This window comes from Schistocerca gregaria, chromosome 4 (genome assembly GCF_023897955.1).
Source record: "Schistocerca gregaria isolate iqSchGreg1 chromosome 4, iqSchGreg1.2, whole genome shotgun sequence".
NCBI lineage: Eukaryota > Metazoa > Arthropoda > Insecta > Orthoptera > Acrididae > Schistocerca > Schistocerca gregaria.
The window spans coordinates 553,496,193-553,512,652 of record NC_064923.1 but is presented as its reverse complement, the minus strand read 5'-3'; the positions used below and the strand labels follow the sequence as shown (position 1 = coordinate 553,512,652).

Genomic DNA, 16,460 nt, shown 5'->3' with positions numbered 1-16,460 from the left:
GTGGCTGCGTATTGTGGGGAGTGTTGAATTGACTTCTGTGGTGAGTAAGTCGAGAGAGATTGTGCGTGTGGAGTTGTGGCGAAGAGCAAACCAGGGAGCAGCGCAGGACGGCAGGAGCACGCTGTGAGTCCCTGGTGCACACCACATCAGTTGCCGTAAGTCCACACACACACACACACACACACACGCGCGCGCGCGCGCGCGCGCGCGCGCGCTCGCGCTCACACACAACGGAATTCTCTGCCAAGTCAGAAGCAGCCGCTGTTGCCTCCGCGCTTTCTACGTGTTGTTTTAGGAATAATCTGTACTGCTATAGTGGATGATGCGCCGCACCAACAATGCCCTCCCCGAACATTTCACGTTGTTATTAGTGTATAAAAAAAGAGTGTAAACGGTGAAGTTTACTGTCTAAATAACAGAACTTAGCCGGCCGCGGTGGTCTCGCGGTTCTAGGCGCGCAGTCCGAACCGTGCGACTGCTACGGTCGCAGGTTCGAATCCTGCCTCGGGCATGGATGTGTGTGATGTCCTTAGGTTGGTTAGGTTTAAGTAGTTCTAAGTTCTAGGGGACTGATGACCTCAGATGTTAAGTCCAATAGTTCTCAGAGTCATTTCAAGGCCATTTGCAATCGGAGCACCATGTTTTTCGTCTTCCATTATTATTGTTGCACCTTGGTTCTTGTACATATTGTATATTATGCGTCTTTCGCTATAGCTTACCCCTGTTTTTCACGGAACTCTGAATATGTTGCACCATTTTACATTGTCGAACATTTTGCCCGTATCGACAAACCTATCGATACGTCTTGGTTTTTCTTAAGTCTTGTTTCCATTATCAGCTGCAACGTCAGGCGGCGCTCATACCTTTCCAAAATCTTCGGATGTTTCTGAATCGTAGGTATACAGTGGCGTAACTAGGGTAACTGGCACATAGGAAAACCTTTGATTTTCCGTCTCCGCTTTCCTCTCCCTCCATATCGGAGAACTAACCATTTTGCACGTAAGGCTGCATCGCTGCTCAGTCATAATATTCGCTAATTGAGATCAACATGATATTACAATGAACGAAAAATGTACACCGTTCAGCTAGTTTTTTATGTGTTTTAAAAAAGTCAAAGACAATCCAAGGTCGTATTGCTCACCTCAGTAAGGCGACCCGTCCAGTGATTCATAGCGCGAGTACCCGAAAAAGAGAAAAGCGTCTCTGTATCATTACAGGTAATTGTTGTGGAACTACGTTTTTCTTGTCCTCGTTCTCGTCCAGCTCCTCCTCCTCCTCCTTCTGCTTCTTTTCATCTTTCACAAAAATGGTCGTCCACTGTGAAACGGCGCCCAGGTCAGGCGTCCAGGCTCCTACCAAGTGAGGTGGCTCAGATGTTAACACACTGGAGTCGCATTCGGGAGGACGACGGTTCGAACCACCTGTCCGGCCATCCTAATTTAGGTTTTCCGTGATTTCCCTAAATCGTTTCAGGCAAATGCCGGGATGATTCCTTTGATAAGGCACGGTCGACTTCCTTCCCCATCCTTTCCTAAGGCCACGGGACCTCGCTGATTGGTCCCCTCACCCAAATCAACCAACCAGGTTCCTATACCCTATAGTCACTTGTGGCCAGTATTGGGATGGCTTGTTGTATTGAGTCGAAAGGCTGGTTTCATGCTGCTCTCCATGCTAATTTATCTTGTGCACGCCTCTTCGTAACTACTGCAACCTACGTGCATTTTAACCTGTTTACTGTATTCAAGCCATGGTCTCCCACTACAAGTTTTACCTCTCATTGTTACCTCTGTTTTCAAATACACGATTCCGTGATGTCTATAGATATGTATTGTCAGTGGATGCTGTCTTTTAATGAAGTTGTGCCATTAACGTCGTATCCGCTCCTCTGTTTGATTCAGTGTCTCCTCATCCTCCTTACTTATTGGGTGTACCTATATATGTAATGTTCGGCATTCTTCTTTAGCACCACGTTTTAAAAACTCTTTTCGATTTGCAAATAGTGTAAAGGAAGATTTTCCTTTCTTCAGTCTATATTGTAAGGTAAGCTGTAGTGCCGGCATTGTCTAGCATTATGAAACTTCCTGGCAGATTAAAACTGTGTGCCGGAACGAGACTCGAAATCAAGACCTTTGCCTTTCGCGGGCAAGTGCTCTACCAAGTGAGCTACCCAAGCACGACTCACGCCCCGTCCTCACAGCTTTACTTTCTCCAATACCTCGTCTCCTACCTTCCAAACTTAACAGAAGCTTTTCTGCGAACCTTGCAGAACTAGCACTCCTGAAAGAAAGGATTTTGCGGAGACATGGCTTAGCCACAGCCTCGGTCCGCACACAGTTTTAATCTGCCAGGAAGTTTCATATCGGCGCACACTCCGCTGCAGAGTGAAAATCTTATTGTCTAGCATTTCTTCGCAACCGAAACTGATTATAGAGCTACCTGTACCAACCTTTCACTTACTATGTAAATAATTTGTATGAGTATTTTGCGTAACTCGCCGGATTCAGCAGTGCTTTACCGTTGTGCTCCACGGTTTTTCCCGCCCTCCTACTTACGGATTTTACCTGCCACAGAACCCACAAGGTATGATTGTCTGGCGTGCACAAGTGGAGCTGGCCGCTTATCTGTGCCAGCAGTGCAGTCCCCGCGTTCGCTAGCCCCGGAGGGGGAGCGAGCGCCGCTCCCGCCGCCTCTGCCAACGCGGCGGCGATGTTGGCTTTGGCAGGCGCCCCGGCGCGCCGTCCTATTTCTGACTGAGGCGCGGTTTCTTGTGGCCGCTCTCCTTCTTCCACGAGTCGTTTCATCTGGCTCCCAAATTTACCGCGCGCTGTGTTTACGGTCCGGGGAGGCGAGCCGCAGAGCGCCTGGCAGCCGGTGCCGCGCAGCGCCGGGAAACGAGTTCCATTAGGCCGGCCGCCCCTCATTTATTTCTTGCGCTGTGCAGCCGGGTCACACTCCGAGGCAGCGCCGCCCGACCACACAGGTCGACGGAACGCGTTCCCTGCTCCCCTCGCGTCCTCACGTCGTTAGCGTGGTGGAAATCTCTGCCGGCTGTCCGCAACGCTCACCGCGCTCCGTGCCGAGGTCGCCCGAGTGTGGCGAAGTCGAGAGAAGAACACGGCAGGTGCCATAACTCGACTTCCTAGAAACTTAACTCAGTCGAAGAAAGGTCAGAATAAACGAATTTTGTCTCGGCCTATGCGTTCATGCTCAACCGTTTCTGAGGAAACGACGGTCAAAGTTTTCGCAGTACTTCGTGTCTTTTAGCGAGTAAATAGTTTTAACTTAAACGGTGGTACATTGGATAACGTCATAGGCCATCCACATGCGTGCTTCGGTTACACGATAAATCAGTCTAATCTAAAAGCCGTAAATTCAACTAAATACCCAGGTATTACAATTACGAACAACTTAAATTGGAAGGAACAAACAGAAAATGTTGTGGGGCAGGCTAACCGAAGACTGCGTTTTAGTGGCAGGACACTTAAAAAATGTATCAGACCCACTAAGGCGACTGCCTACACTACTCTTGTTCAGAACACGATGGGACTTAACTTCTGAGGTTATCACTCCCCTACAACTTAGAACTATTTAAACCTAACTAACCTAAGGACACCACACACATCCATGCCCGAGGCAGGATTCGAACGTGCGACTGTTGCGGTCGCGCGGTTCCAGACTGTAGCGCCTAGAACCGCTCGGCCACCCTAGCCGGCCACTACGCTTGTCCGTCCTCTTTTAGAATACCGCTGCACGGTGTGGGATCCTTACCAGACAGGACTGACGGAGTACATCGAAAAAGTTCAAAGAAAGGCAGCACGTTTTGTATTACCGCGAAATATGGGAAAGAGTGTCACAGAAATGATACAGGATTTGGGCTGGAAATCATTAAAAGAATGGCGTTTTTCGTTGCGACGGAATCTTGTCGCGAAATTCCAGTCACGAACTTTCTCCTCCGAATGCGAAAATATTTCGTTACCTACATGGGAAGCAACGATCACCACGGTAAAATAAGGGAAATCAGAGCTCGTATGGAAAGGTATAGGTGCTATACGAGATTGGAATAACAGAGAATTGCCAAGGTGATTCGATGAACCCTATGCCAGGCACTTAAATGTAATTTACAGAGTATCCATGTAGATAGCGTCACCAATTGACATTTCCGCGTCCCGTGTTTGAAAACAGCTTTTATTACTTCTGTTTTTGCTTTTCATTTATCTAGCCATGTCCCTAGAAGTTTGCTACGCGAATGTTTTTCACTGTATAGTGAAATAATGTTATCCTTAGTAGTCTACTAATTGTATATCTGACGAATAACTAAAGAAAGAGAAAATTATTCAGATTTCTAGGTGCAATTCCTATAGTGTAGCGTGATTCATAAACAATTGCAAACGCCAGTTTTCGGGGAAGTAATACGTTATGCCTGGTCTCCTGCGAAATTAGTGCCGACACATGAAATCTTAAACAGTGTTAACATCTTTTATTTATTGGAGTGAGATTCACACAAAGAAACGTCACTGTGGCAAACCTGGCATCGCAGTTGCTGCTTGTTTTCGGAATTTGTACGTTCCGAATATTTTTAAGATGGGTAGCGTCCAAGGGAATGCACCAAATCTTTCGTAAGAATAAACGCAAGAATAAAATTAAAAAGTAATACAAGAATGAAATACAAGATTATGGAAATTTAAATAGATTTTTACCACTGCACACATATACTACGTAATAAATGTATGATACTTACTGTGAAACCCCGTTGTCGTTTTAGAATTAATGTAGTGCTCTTGTATCCCGTAAACTGATAGCAAACATTCCTGTAGTGACGTTCTACGGTCATGAGTCTATGATTGAAAAAATGAAATAAATGAAAACAGTAATCAGGTTTCTAACACGGGGCACAAAAGAGGGATGTCGAGAGGCATTGTCACCATACCGGCTGAGATTATCACACGCTAAAAGGCGTTTAAATTACTTTCAAAATTTTGACTGTCATTTTCTCAGAAACTGCTGGGTCTCTGCGGATACGCCGAGACACGTTTTCGCTTGTTTTGACTCGTCTTCCACTGAGCGAAGTTGTGGGGAAATTCGATTATGGCACTTGCCTTGTTCTTCTCGTAAGTATGAAATCTGTGGTGGAAACAGGAAATAATTTTATATATTGCACTGCCACAGTCGTCAATTCTTTCAGGGGTGTGTGCTGCTGAGAAATGCTTTACTTCTGTGTTGCGAAAACTGACTTTTTGAGACCGTGACAACGTACAAAGTGTAGGCTGATTCTGTCAGAGAAGAAGACAGCAACTAGCCACTATTGATAATGCTATTTATTTGTACAAATGGCGCCGTAACAGTTTTCGAACCGCAGGTTCATCTTCAGACGGCTGTACGTGTCAAGATACACGATTGTTGAAGGCGACATAATTTTTTGCTTCTTTATTCTCCCCTCCCCTGTGAAACATTCTTGGGATGGTGGTGCTGTCGAAAATCCCACGCATTTGCTTGCAATGTTGTTGGTCCGTATTCACGAAAATTTTTAAATGATGCTTTGTGTGTGTGTGTGTGTGTGTTGCTTCACGCAGTGTGGTTATACACACGTCAAATAAATGATGCGTGTACTCTGCACTATTTCGGGAATACAAGCCGGATTTTCGACGGGACTACCATCCCAAGAATATTTCACCAGAAGAGGGAATAAAGAACCAAAAATTGATCTAAACTTTAACAGACGTGCATCTTGACATATCAGTCTTCTGATGAGGAAAACGTCAGTTCGAAACAGGTTAGGGTTATTTGTGCAAAGAAATAGCAATGCCAATAGTGGGTCGTTGCTGTCATCGTCTTTGAAAGAATCAGCCTATATAATTCTTCAATTTCCACTGTTGGTTATGTTCATTCAACTTCTTCAGGTGACGTCAGAGCTTCTAGGATCTTGTCGAGTGCTTCAGTATTATTGGAAACAGTTTTCATGTGTATCAAGGCACTGAGCAATTTCGTACGCATATAATCCGAGGACGTTGAATGAACGTAACCGACAGTGTAAGTTGAAGTATTTAACACCAACGGACGTGGTCTTTGACATGCACCTTATCATGGAAACATAATCATTTGATTCAGCTTTCAAATAGAGTCAAGGATTGCGGAAAATAGCAATTGACACTATGTCCCTGATCAAACTTTTGTGCTCAGGTGTGCCGCAGGGGATTGCCATAGGACCATTGCTATTCACAATATACATAAATGACCTGGTGGATGACATCGGAAGTTCACTGAGGCTTTTTGCAGATGATGCTGTGGTGTATCGAGAGGTTGCAACAATGAAAAATTGTACTGAAATGCAGGAGGATCTGCAGCGCATTGACGCATGGTGCAGGGAATGGCAATTGAATCTCAATGTAGACAAGTGTAATGTGCTGCGAAAACATAGAAAGATAGATCCCTTATCATTTAGCTATAAAATAGCTGGTCAGCAACTGGAAGCAGTTAATTCCATAAATTATCTGGGAGTACGCATTAGGGATGATTTAAAATGGAATGATCATATAAAGTTGATCGTCGGTATAGCAGATGCCAGACTGAGATTCATTGGAAGATTCCTAAGGAAATGCAATCCGAAAACAAAGGAAGTAGGTTACAGTACGCTTGTTCACCCACTACTTGAATATTGGTCAGCAGTGTGGGATCCGTACCAGATAGGGTTGATAGAAGAGAGAGAGAGAAAAGATCCAACTGAGAGCAACGCGCTTCGTTACAGGATCATTTAGTAATCACGAAAGCGTTACGGAGATGATAGATAAACTCCAGTGGAAGACTCTGCAGGAGAGACGCTCAGTAGCTCGGTACGGGCTTTTGTTAAAGTTTCGAGTGCATACCTTCAACGAAGAGTCAAGCAGTATATTGCTCCCTCCTACGTATATCTCGCGAAGATACCATGAGGATAAAATCAGAGAGATTAGGGCCCACACAGAACCATACCGACAATCCTTCTTTCCACGAACAATACGAGACTGGAATAGAAGGGATAACCGATAGAGGTACTCAGGGTACCCTCCGCCACACACCGTCAGGTGGCTTGCGGAGTATGGATGCAGATGTAGATGTAGATCTGTTCTTTAGGTGGGGACGTCCAGCTTGACGAAACTTCCTTATTATTTGAGAGCAGCGAGCTACGTGTCAGCGCGATGTTTCACCCTCTGTCAGTTTTCATTGCCTCCATCAGTACCAATTTACAATCCTCAGTCGATAAAGAGGACATTTATGGCCGTATTATGTATTAAATATCCCTTTTTGGTCAGATCAGATACACAACATAGCATTCGGAAAGAGGGAGACTAGGTCAGAGGTGGTGCGAAGACCAGCCATGATGAAGAGACCATGATGATGATGATGATGATGATGATATTATAGTATACACAAGTAACTTCGTTTATATAGTCATTTTCAAGTGTTCACCACCACCACCAACAACAACAACAACAATCTTGTCGCGGATACCAAGTTGCAAATTTACTATATCTTACTGAAACGGCACAAGTTTAAATATGGAGATATGCTGATAATTCTGCATACACATTCTGGTATCATTGTAGTCGTCAACAACATGAGTAACCGCTGTAGTAACTGCTATAGAACATATTATGAAACAGTTCTTATTGACACTGTAATGTGTTAGCATGAACGGTAGTCATAAAATTCTAACCATCCTCCCGAAAGATGCAATGATCGGCTAAATGCAGGAAGATCTGCAGCGGATGGGCACTTGGTGTAGAGAGTGGCAACTGACCCTTAACATAGACAAATGTAATGTATTGGGAATACATAGAAAGAAGGATCCTTTATTGTATGATTATATGATAGCGGAACAAACACTGGTAGCAGTTACTTATGTTAAATATCTGGGAGTATGCATGCGGAACGATTTGAAGTGGAATGATCATATAAAATTAATTGTTGGTAAGGCGGGTGCCAGGTTGAGATTAATTGGGAGAGTCCTTAGAAAATGTAGTCCATCAACAAAGGAGGTGGCTTACAAAACACTCGTTCGACCTATACTTGAGTATTGCTCATCAGTGTGGGATCCGTACCAGATCGGGTTGACGGAAGAGATAAAGAAGATCCAAAGAAGAGCGGTGCGTTTCGTCACAGGGTTATTTTGTAACCGTGATAGCATTACGGAGATGTTTAGCGAACTCAAGTGGCAGACTCTGCAAGAGAGGCGCTCTGCATCGCGGTGTAGCTTGCTCGCCAGGTTTCGAGAGGGTGCGTTTCTGGCACGTAAAGTGCCCTCCGCCACACACCGTTGGGTGGCTTGCGGAGTATGCATGTAGATGTATTACATATTTTGGCTCGTTCTAGCGACATACTATGGTACGTGTTTTGTGTGGGTACCAGAACTGCAAACATGTACCCTACAATAAACAAACACAAAAACGGGCACAAAATTTATTTTTTAGAGTTGATAATTAAAACCTTATGACTACATACCGTACAGTTAGCAGTGCTACACACTAAAATTATCGGCAGTTTAGTAAAACGTGCATACAAATTTGCATCTTGTAATTTACGACATGCTCATTGATGTGCTAGTTGTGTATGGGACACAAGCAAGAAAAGATCTTGAAAAATGTTACAACTTGAGGGGAAATTTTCAACTTCATATAACAGATTTATGACAGTGGTGCCTACGATGTAGAAGATGCGCACGCCAGTCAGCTACGGTGAAGTTACTTCGCGGCCTCATCCACTACTCCTCAAGAGAAGGTGCCAAGAAGTGAAGGAATGGAAAAGCTTTCCTATTCGGGTACAAAGTTATGTTAGCAAAACCGGTCCGCTTTCGCTTCGCTACATTATAGCTGAACCCAGCGGTATTTTTACTACTGCTAGAAAACAACAAATTTGTTTGCAGTTTCAATTCGATGGCTGCTTTTCTAACCGTCTCCGTAAGCAAAGACGCTAACATTCGTCTACGGTGGTGCCCAATTCTCAGGTAGTGTGTTCGTTTCACGTATGTGAAAACAATTTTCACTGCCAGTAACTACCGTTAAGGGAAGACAGGTTCTGGCGTAAGTCTCTTGTGTACCATACTTGGCTTCAACATTCTGGGTTAAATTCCAAACTTTGCCTCCGTGTCTCATGTAGTGGGGACCAGAATTCCCCCCCCCCCCCCCCCCCCCCTCTCTCTCTCTCTCTCTCTCTCTCTCTCTCTCTCTCTCTCTCTCTCTCTCTCTCTCTCTCTCTCTTCCTCTCTTCCTACACGCTTACCCTCGACAGTCACATACACCTAACGGATACCAATGGCCATACAATTGAATCACGCAAAACCTGTGAACAATAAAAAGGTTTTTGAAAGGTCGATTGAAGTTGCCACGTAACCTGGAACAACTTTCGAATTACTATGAAATTTGTACGCAACAGTGTTAAGTTAGTTATGTTTCTAGTGGTTGGTACGCATAAATGAATATTATTGCAATATGCAGGAATTAATTATTTCACTGGCACGGTAGGTACCAACAGAAGTTACTGCGCAGTCTGTATGCAAGAATCTATAACTACCCCATAATGATGTTTGTAGTGTACCGGTATTGAGCAAGTAGAGGGTTTGCAAACTGCGCACGAGATTGCATACAATCTGCTACACCAGTGAAATACATTTTACATTGCATATTGATAGGATATTCATTGCTAGCAACTAATCGTGGAGATGCATAGCTAGTTTAATACAGTGTTGCATATTTTCCGCAGCGGGCCGCAGCTGGTCTCTGGAGATGCGCCCAGCTCCACCTGAGACGGCTACGGTAAGTGCAACAGACAGGCTGATACAGTATATGATGCTACTAACCTGAGCGTCCGCCCTCTGCTAATCCCAGCAACACCCATTGTTAACTGTCTCTAACACGCGCTCATCACAAGTATCTCTTTCTTGTATGTAAACCGGCGATGTCTTTCCAGTGAACCAAGTCGCACAATCCCTTCCAAAAAACTAATGTAACCAGGAAAGGAGTGGGGGAAGGTTGGAAATGAATCCTCGATATCGTGGACGTTTTAGCACCGGGGAGAGGGCAGTGTGGTTGCTGCTGACCTTCACGTCGAGAAACTTACTTGAAAAGAGTCTACTACAATCCAGCAGCGGAACCACCTACGTCTGATCGAGTGACAAGCCCATCATTATTCTGTCTGTGCAGTTACACTGTGACGGCACATGCTTTCCAGTATTCGCAATAAGCTGTGGTGCATAGGCTCACTCAGTTGTCGACGCTGACATTCCTTCCCTTGCTTGTACATTGAAGTGAAAAAAATGAGTTACCTCCTAATATGGTGTGTAGGACCTCCTTCTGTCCGGCATAGCGCAATAACTCGACGTGACATGGACTCAGTAAGTCGTTGGAAGTCATCTGCAGAAATATTGAGCCCTTGTGGCTCTATAGCCGTCCATAGTTGCGAAGATTTATGCTCGAACTGACCTCTTGATTATATCCCATAAATGTTCGACGGGAGTCATGTTGGGCGATCTGGGTAGCTAAATCATTCACTCGAGCTGTTTAGAATGTTCTTCAAACCAATCGCGAACAGTTGTGATACGGTAACATGGCGCATTGTCATTCATAAAATGAATGGCCGCAATTGGTCTCCCAGTCCATTCCATGTAAACACAGCCCCACCATTATGGAACCTCCAACAGCTTGCACAGCGCCTTGTTGACAAATACGATACATGGTCTCGGATGTGCGCCACACTCGAACCCTAGCGTCAGGTATTACCAACTGAAATCGAGACTCATCCGAACAGGCCACGGTTTTGCAGTCGTCTGGGGTCCAAACAATGTGGTCAGTAGCCCAGGAGAATCTCTGCAGGCGATGTCGTGCTATTACCAAAGGCATTCGCGTCTGTGGTCTGCTTTCATTGCCCACCTAACGCCAAATTTCGTCACACTGTCCTACCGTATACGTTCGTCGTACGTGCCACGTTGATTTCTGCGATTATTTCACGCAGTGTTGCTTGTCTGTTAGCACTTACAACCCGACGCAAATATCGCTGCTCTCAGTCGTTATGCGAACGCCGTCGCCCGCTGTGGTGTTCGTGGAGAGAGATAATGACTAAAATTTGGCACTCTCGGCATTCTCTTGACATCTTGGATCTGGGAATATTGAATTCCCTTAACGATTTCCGAAATAGCATGTCCCATACATCTTGTTCCTATACCATTCGGCGTGATTCCACTCGTGTCTCCATAATCACGTCGGGAAAATTTTCACATGAATCACCTGAGTACAAATGACAGATCTGCCAATGCCCTGCCCTTTTATACCCCGTGTGCGCGAGATACTACCGCCATTTATATATGAGCATGTCGATATCCCATGACTTTCTTCACCTCAGTGTACACCTTCTTCTAAAATAAGCACTCTATAATATCATGACAAATACCCCCATTTTCTAATTTTTTGTAGAATTTCTAACAGATATGGCGTCCTTTTCTCATCGACCTCCTCCTCTTTGTTCTGGTTGGCTTATGTCATTGGAGACCGCAGAAGTGCGAGCAATTGTTGGAAAACGTTAATAACTAGGATCGGCCCTGTATTCGAACGGTCATCTCTTGGAGCAAAAGTCAAGGCGTGTGTGACCCCACATCGATACATGGTTAGGCCAAAAGCTGTGCCACGCAAATTGTGCGCTAATTTGTTTGTAAGATTGCAGTCATCTGCTACACACTTAAATCTACAGCTGTACTCCGCGCCCTATCTTACTGTAATTCGGTTGACGGTACGGCTCGCGCAAAAATCCGTGTCACTGGGGTAGAAGCGCACTCTCTGACAAGGGAACCTCCCCATCGCACCCCATCAGATTTAGTTATAAGTTGGCACAATGGATAGGCCTTGAAAAACTGAACACAGATCAATCGAGAAAACAGGAAGAAGTTGTGTGGACTATGAAAAAAATAAACAAAATATACAAATTGAGTAGTCCATGCGCAATATAGGCAACATTTAGGATAGTGCAAGCTTAGGAGCGCCGTGGTCACGTGGTTAGCGTGAGCAGCTGCGGAGCGAGAGGTCCTTGGTTCGCGTGAAAAGTTTAATTTTTTTTTAATTTTCAGACAGTTATCAAAGTTCAGGCACTAACACACAATCAACTTCGCTCTCCAAAATTCCAGGACATGTTCAGATTTGCTTGGACATATGCAGAATTTGACGGTCTACACACGGAAAAATTTGAAAACGTTAAAAACATATGTTTTGACAGAGCACAGGGAAAACTGTGCGACTGGGAAACTGTTCATTCATTTGTTGCAGTTTATGTGCCAAAGTCTTATGTTTTCATCACTTTTTTGGGAGTGATCACATCCACAAGAAAACCTAAATCGGGCAAGGTAGAAGAATCTTTTTACCCATTCGCCAAGTATACAAGTTAGGTGGGTCGACAACATATTCCTGTCATGTGACGCACAAGCCGTCACCAGTGTCGTATAGAATATATCAGACGTTTTTTTTCCTGTGGACTAATCGGTTGACCTATGACCTCGCGATCAAATGTTTTCGGTTGCCATTGGAGAGGCACGTCCTTTCGTCTACTAATCGCACGGTTTTGCGGTGCGTTCGCAAAACACAGACACTAAACTTATTACAGTGAACAGAGACGTCAATAAACGAACGGACAGATCATAACTTTGCGAAAATAAACTTTTCATCTGAGGGAAGACTTGAACCAAGGACGTCTTGTGCCGTAGCTGCTCACACTAACCACGGGACCACGGCGTTCTTGATCTCAGACTATCCTTGATGTTTCATATCTTGCCCATGGACTACTCAATTTGTATATTTTGCTTATTTTTTCATAGTTCCACACAACTTCTTCCTGTTTTCTCGATTGATCTGTGTTCAGTTTTTTAAGGCCTATGCACTGTGTCAACTTATAACTAAATCTGAGGGGGCTGCGATGGGGAGGTTCCCTTGTGAGCACTGGGCCATTCCACCGCGTTGTTCGGTAGATGGGGTGGCCTCAGTTGTCTGCACGCCGAGCTGCGTACGTCAAGCGTTTCGGCGCTGTCTCTACACTACATAGCAAAGCACCGCAGTCTTTTTGCACCATAAGTGCGTGGAGAGTTCATCATAATTAGGCACGCGTATTTATGTGCAGTGCCATTAAATTTTCGTAGTAAGAGGCAAACGAAGCAAAAATTTTATTATGAAATTGTGTCTGGTAGTGTTGTAAGAAGAGCTAGCCATCCCGATCGTACAATAGAGAAAAGGGGTGGGGTAGGGGGGAGGGGGTCATGGCCAGAAGTACGTCCCAAAGCTTTACTGCTTCCGAAACTCGCGGAACAAGGAGAGGGAGCCGGCCGCGGTGGTCTAGCGGTTCTAGGCGCGCAGTCCGGAACCGCGCGACTGCTACGGTCGCAGGTTCGAATCCTGCCTCGGGCATGGATGTGTGTGATGTCTTTAGGTTAGTTAGGTTTAAGTAGTTCTAAGTTCTAGGGGACTGATGACCTCAGCAGTCCCATAGTGCTCAGAGCCATTTGAACCATTAAGGAGAGGGAAATCTTATTTTTAGGCAATATTGCCGAACAAGTTGTCAGACTAGCACGAAATTTCCACGTAATACATGTTCGTTATTGTACATTGTCAGTGTCTTAGGAAGCGAAGTTGTCCGCTACTCTCTCTCTCTCTCTCTCTCTCTCTCTCTCTCTCTCTCTCTCTCTCTCTCTCTTTTTCCGTTGTACGAGATTTGCTTCTGGCAGCGCGCCATCAGACTAGTTTCGATTCGATTGATCTTCTGTTTATGCGACTATTTTGTCTCCGGTATTGTAGACACTATTTGTTATGAACGTTTATATTCGTCGAACTATTGGTCGTATTGACATAACTTGTTAACAGGATCGCTTGCTAGCTGTAGCTTAAAAGTTGCGTGAGGCATAAATCTTAATTTAGCTGTGAGCCTGTGCAATGGTTGTTGTCTACATAGCATGTCATGGGCTGGAAGCTGGTACAATGGATCATCCCGAAGTAAAACGAACTTGTGACGAAATGCGCTGCTCTCGTTTGGATCTTGTCTTTTTTCTATGTCAGTGCTGGTATTAAAGTATCAGTCGAACGAAGATTTTGTAAGTTACCTCTCTCGTGGGTGGACTACACTCTCTGAGGATTTTGGCATCTGCCGTTGCTGCGGTTAGTTTTTATGTAGTCGTTCAACATTGAATCTCTCCACGTACTCCCAGATACTCATTAACGTTACTGCAACGTGTTGTTCGTAGCTGACTGATTATAAATTACCTTCGTGCCTTATCTATAGCAGGCATCGGTATCTGAAATCTAGCGATAGAAATCTTTGATACCATTTCAAGATAAGCGCCTGTGCTGAGCCACGTGACAGTATATAAGTGTTTAGTATCCATGAACGGGCGTTAAACTGCATTTATTACTTAACGAATTAATGTGTTTTACCTCATAAACAGTTTAAGATTTTGTTGGTCGCTGTTAGTCTATTTAATTAATCTTTTCATTGAAAACTCGGTGGAGATGCCCAAAGCACAACCTTAGTGATTTAAGGGATGCTGTATTCACGTCCACTGCGTAATGTTAGCGGTGCGGTGACTGAAGTGGAAAATATACCGAAGATGCTGTTAAAGAAATTAGCAGCAGTTCAAGGAAAAAAAAAAAAAAGAAAACTTAACGGCAACATTACCAAAACTAAAATGATGCTAAGCAAACAGAAGGAACTATAAATAGGCAACAGAGAAGTTGGTAGGAATAAAAACATGTTGATGACTTTAAAGCAGTATTATTATTAATATAATAATAATATTAACAATAATAATATAATGGGACAAGTGCAAATAGGACCTGAGTTCTGACCTGTACCAACTGAATTATGTATGTAGATAATAGTCTTGTGTGGCTCAGTGGCGTGGTGTAAGTCTTTCTATTGGTCGCCACTTAGGCCACTGGCGTGTTATCTAACCGCGGAAAAGAGCTCTACAGTTCAACGTGGAATCCGAACCACACCCTGATTCTGGCGACTACTCACATCGTTGAGAGGCGAAGGCTAAGTTAAAACAGAAATAGAGAAATTCGTGGTTCGACCGACATTCCATCCCGCAAACTCTCTATTCTCAGGCACGCGCGGTAATGCATACAAGCTTAAATTTTTCCCACCGCCAAGGGGCCCTAGCATGTGACATGAATTTCAACGGCATACCTCTACCCGTTCATAAGAAAAAGAGATCGTAACATTCGGACGGACAGACGGCGAAAACGAAGTGTTGCTACACGGGTTCCGTTTTTACTGATTGAGGTACGGAATCCTAAAAATATATCTCATGAAGGTAAGAAAAGAACTGCACTAGCAAAAAGTGTGACTCAATTTTTCAAAAGGTGTCACGCTGCAGTGATCCAGTGTTTAATATTCAGTCCTCTTTATTTTTTTCCTTAACGCTTTTTTGACATCTGAGTATAATAGTCGAATTCATAGGAATTCTTATTTGTACCGGGGTTCGCAATCCGCATTAAACTGTAGTTTCTCCTGTAACTGGTTGTCTGTTCAAAGTCCGAAAGCATAATATAGTGTTAAAGATGTCAAGGTTCAGAAAAAGTTCGAGAGAAAACGAGTGTGAGTAAACAAGGCACTTCATCTGAAGAGAAACAAATTGTTTTGCGTGTGTGTGTGTGTGTGTGTGTGTGTGTGTGTGTGTGTGTGTGTGTGTGAGAGAGAGAGAGAGAGAGAGAGAGAGAGGGAGGACGGGGGGTGCTGGTATATGATTGGAAATCTGGGCTCTGTTGGTGTCAGACTTAACGCAGCCAAGAGCTGTGTCGAAGATCAAGGAAATTCAGCGGACTAAACATACTCAGTGAACAAGTTTGGAAACAAATAAAAGAAAAAAGTTGCGCTAGGGGTACTGTTTAGAAACGAAAACTAAACTTCTTATTGTTATGCACTCTTTCGCCGCATCTTTGCGCAATAGTTTCATATTTATCAATTAAAATCTCCTGATGGAGAGTCATATACAATTTTGAAAAAAAAATTCACGCCATGTGCTTTCATCGATAATAAAAAAAAACTGAATGCTAATTTATTTGAACGTAACGGTTTCTTAAGAATCTCTTTGGTAAAAAGGCGAGATACGGCCTTGATAGGAATTAGTGCATTGTATTCTGTAGACAACAACATAAAATATATTAAAAATTAAGAAACGTAAAAAATAGAGAAAACATGCTTTCGCGTCTTCTAATCAGTCCTTAACTTTGCCATGCTGCTTGCTCTTGCCTCTAGTTGACAAGGAAGTGTTACATGTACCATTGTCCCAGTTATTTAGCTCCAGCCTCGCTTCCTGACTGTTTCTGTCTACGCGCACGTGATGGAGTCTCTCAGATGATAAAACGAAAGCTAGATGTGTATATTGCGTCTTTGCCGGGGAAATTCGAGCAGAAAACGGCAACTTTTATTGCGGCGCTATTATTAAACTGACTGTTATTACACAC

At 44.0% G+C, this 16,460-nt stretch overlaps 1 protein-coding gene across 6 annotated transcripts in view; it reads left to right on the top strand.

Moving 5' to 3' along the window:
• The window catches only part of LOC126268051 (zinc finger protein 608), a 277,172-nt gene that overhangs the window by 117,498 nt on the left and 143,214 nt on the right, over window positions 1-16,460 (top strand). For 3 of the 6 annotated variants that reach the window (XM_049973482.1, XM_049973481.1, XM_049973479.1), the window contains one exon: window positions 9,730-9,782. The exons of the other annotated variants lie outside the window; for them this stretch is intronic. The gene's annotated coding sequence lies outside the window, so the exon portion shown is untranslated. The remainder of the gene's footprint in view (window positions 1-9,729; window positions 9,783-16,460) is intronic. 6 annotated transcript variants of the gene reach the window in all.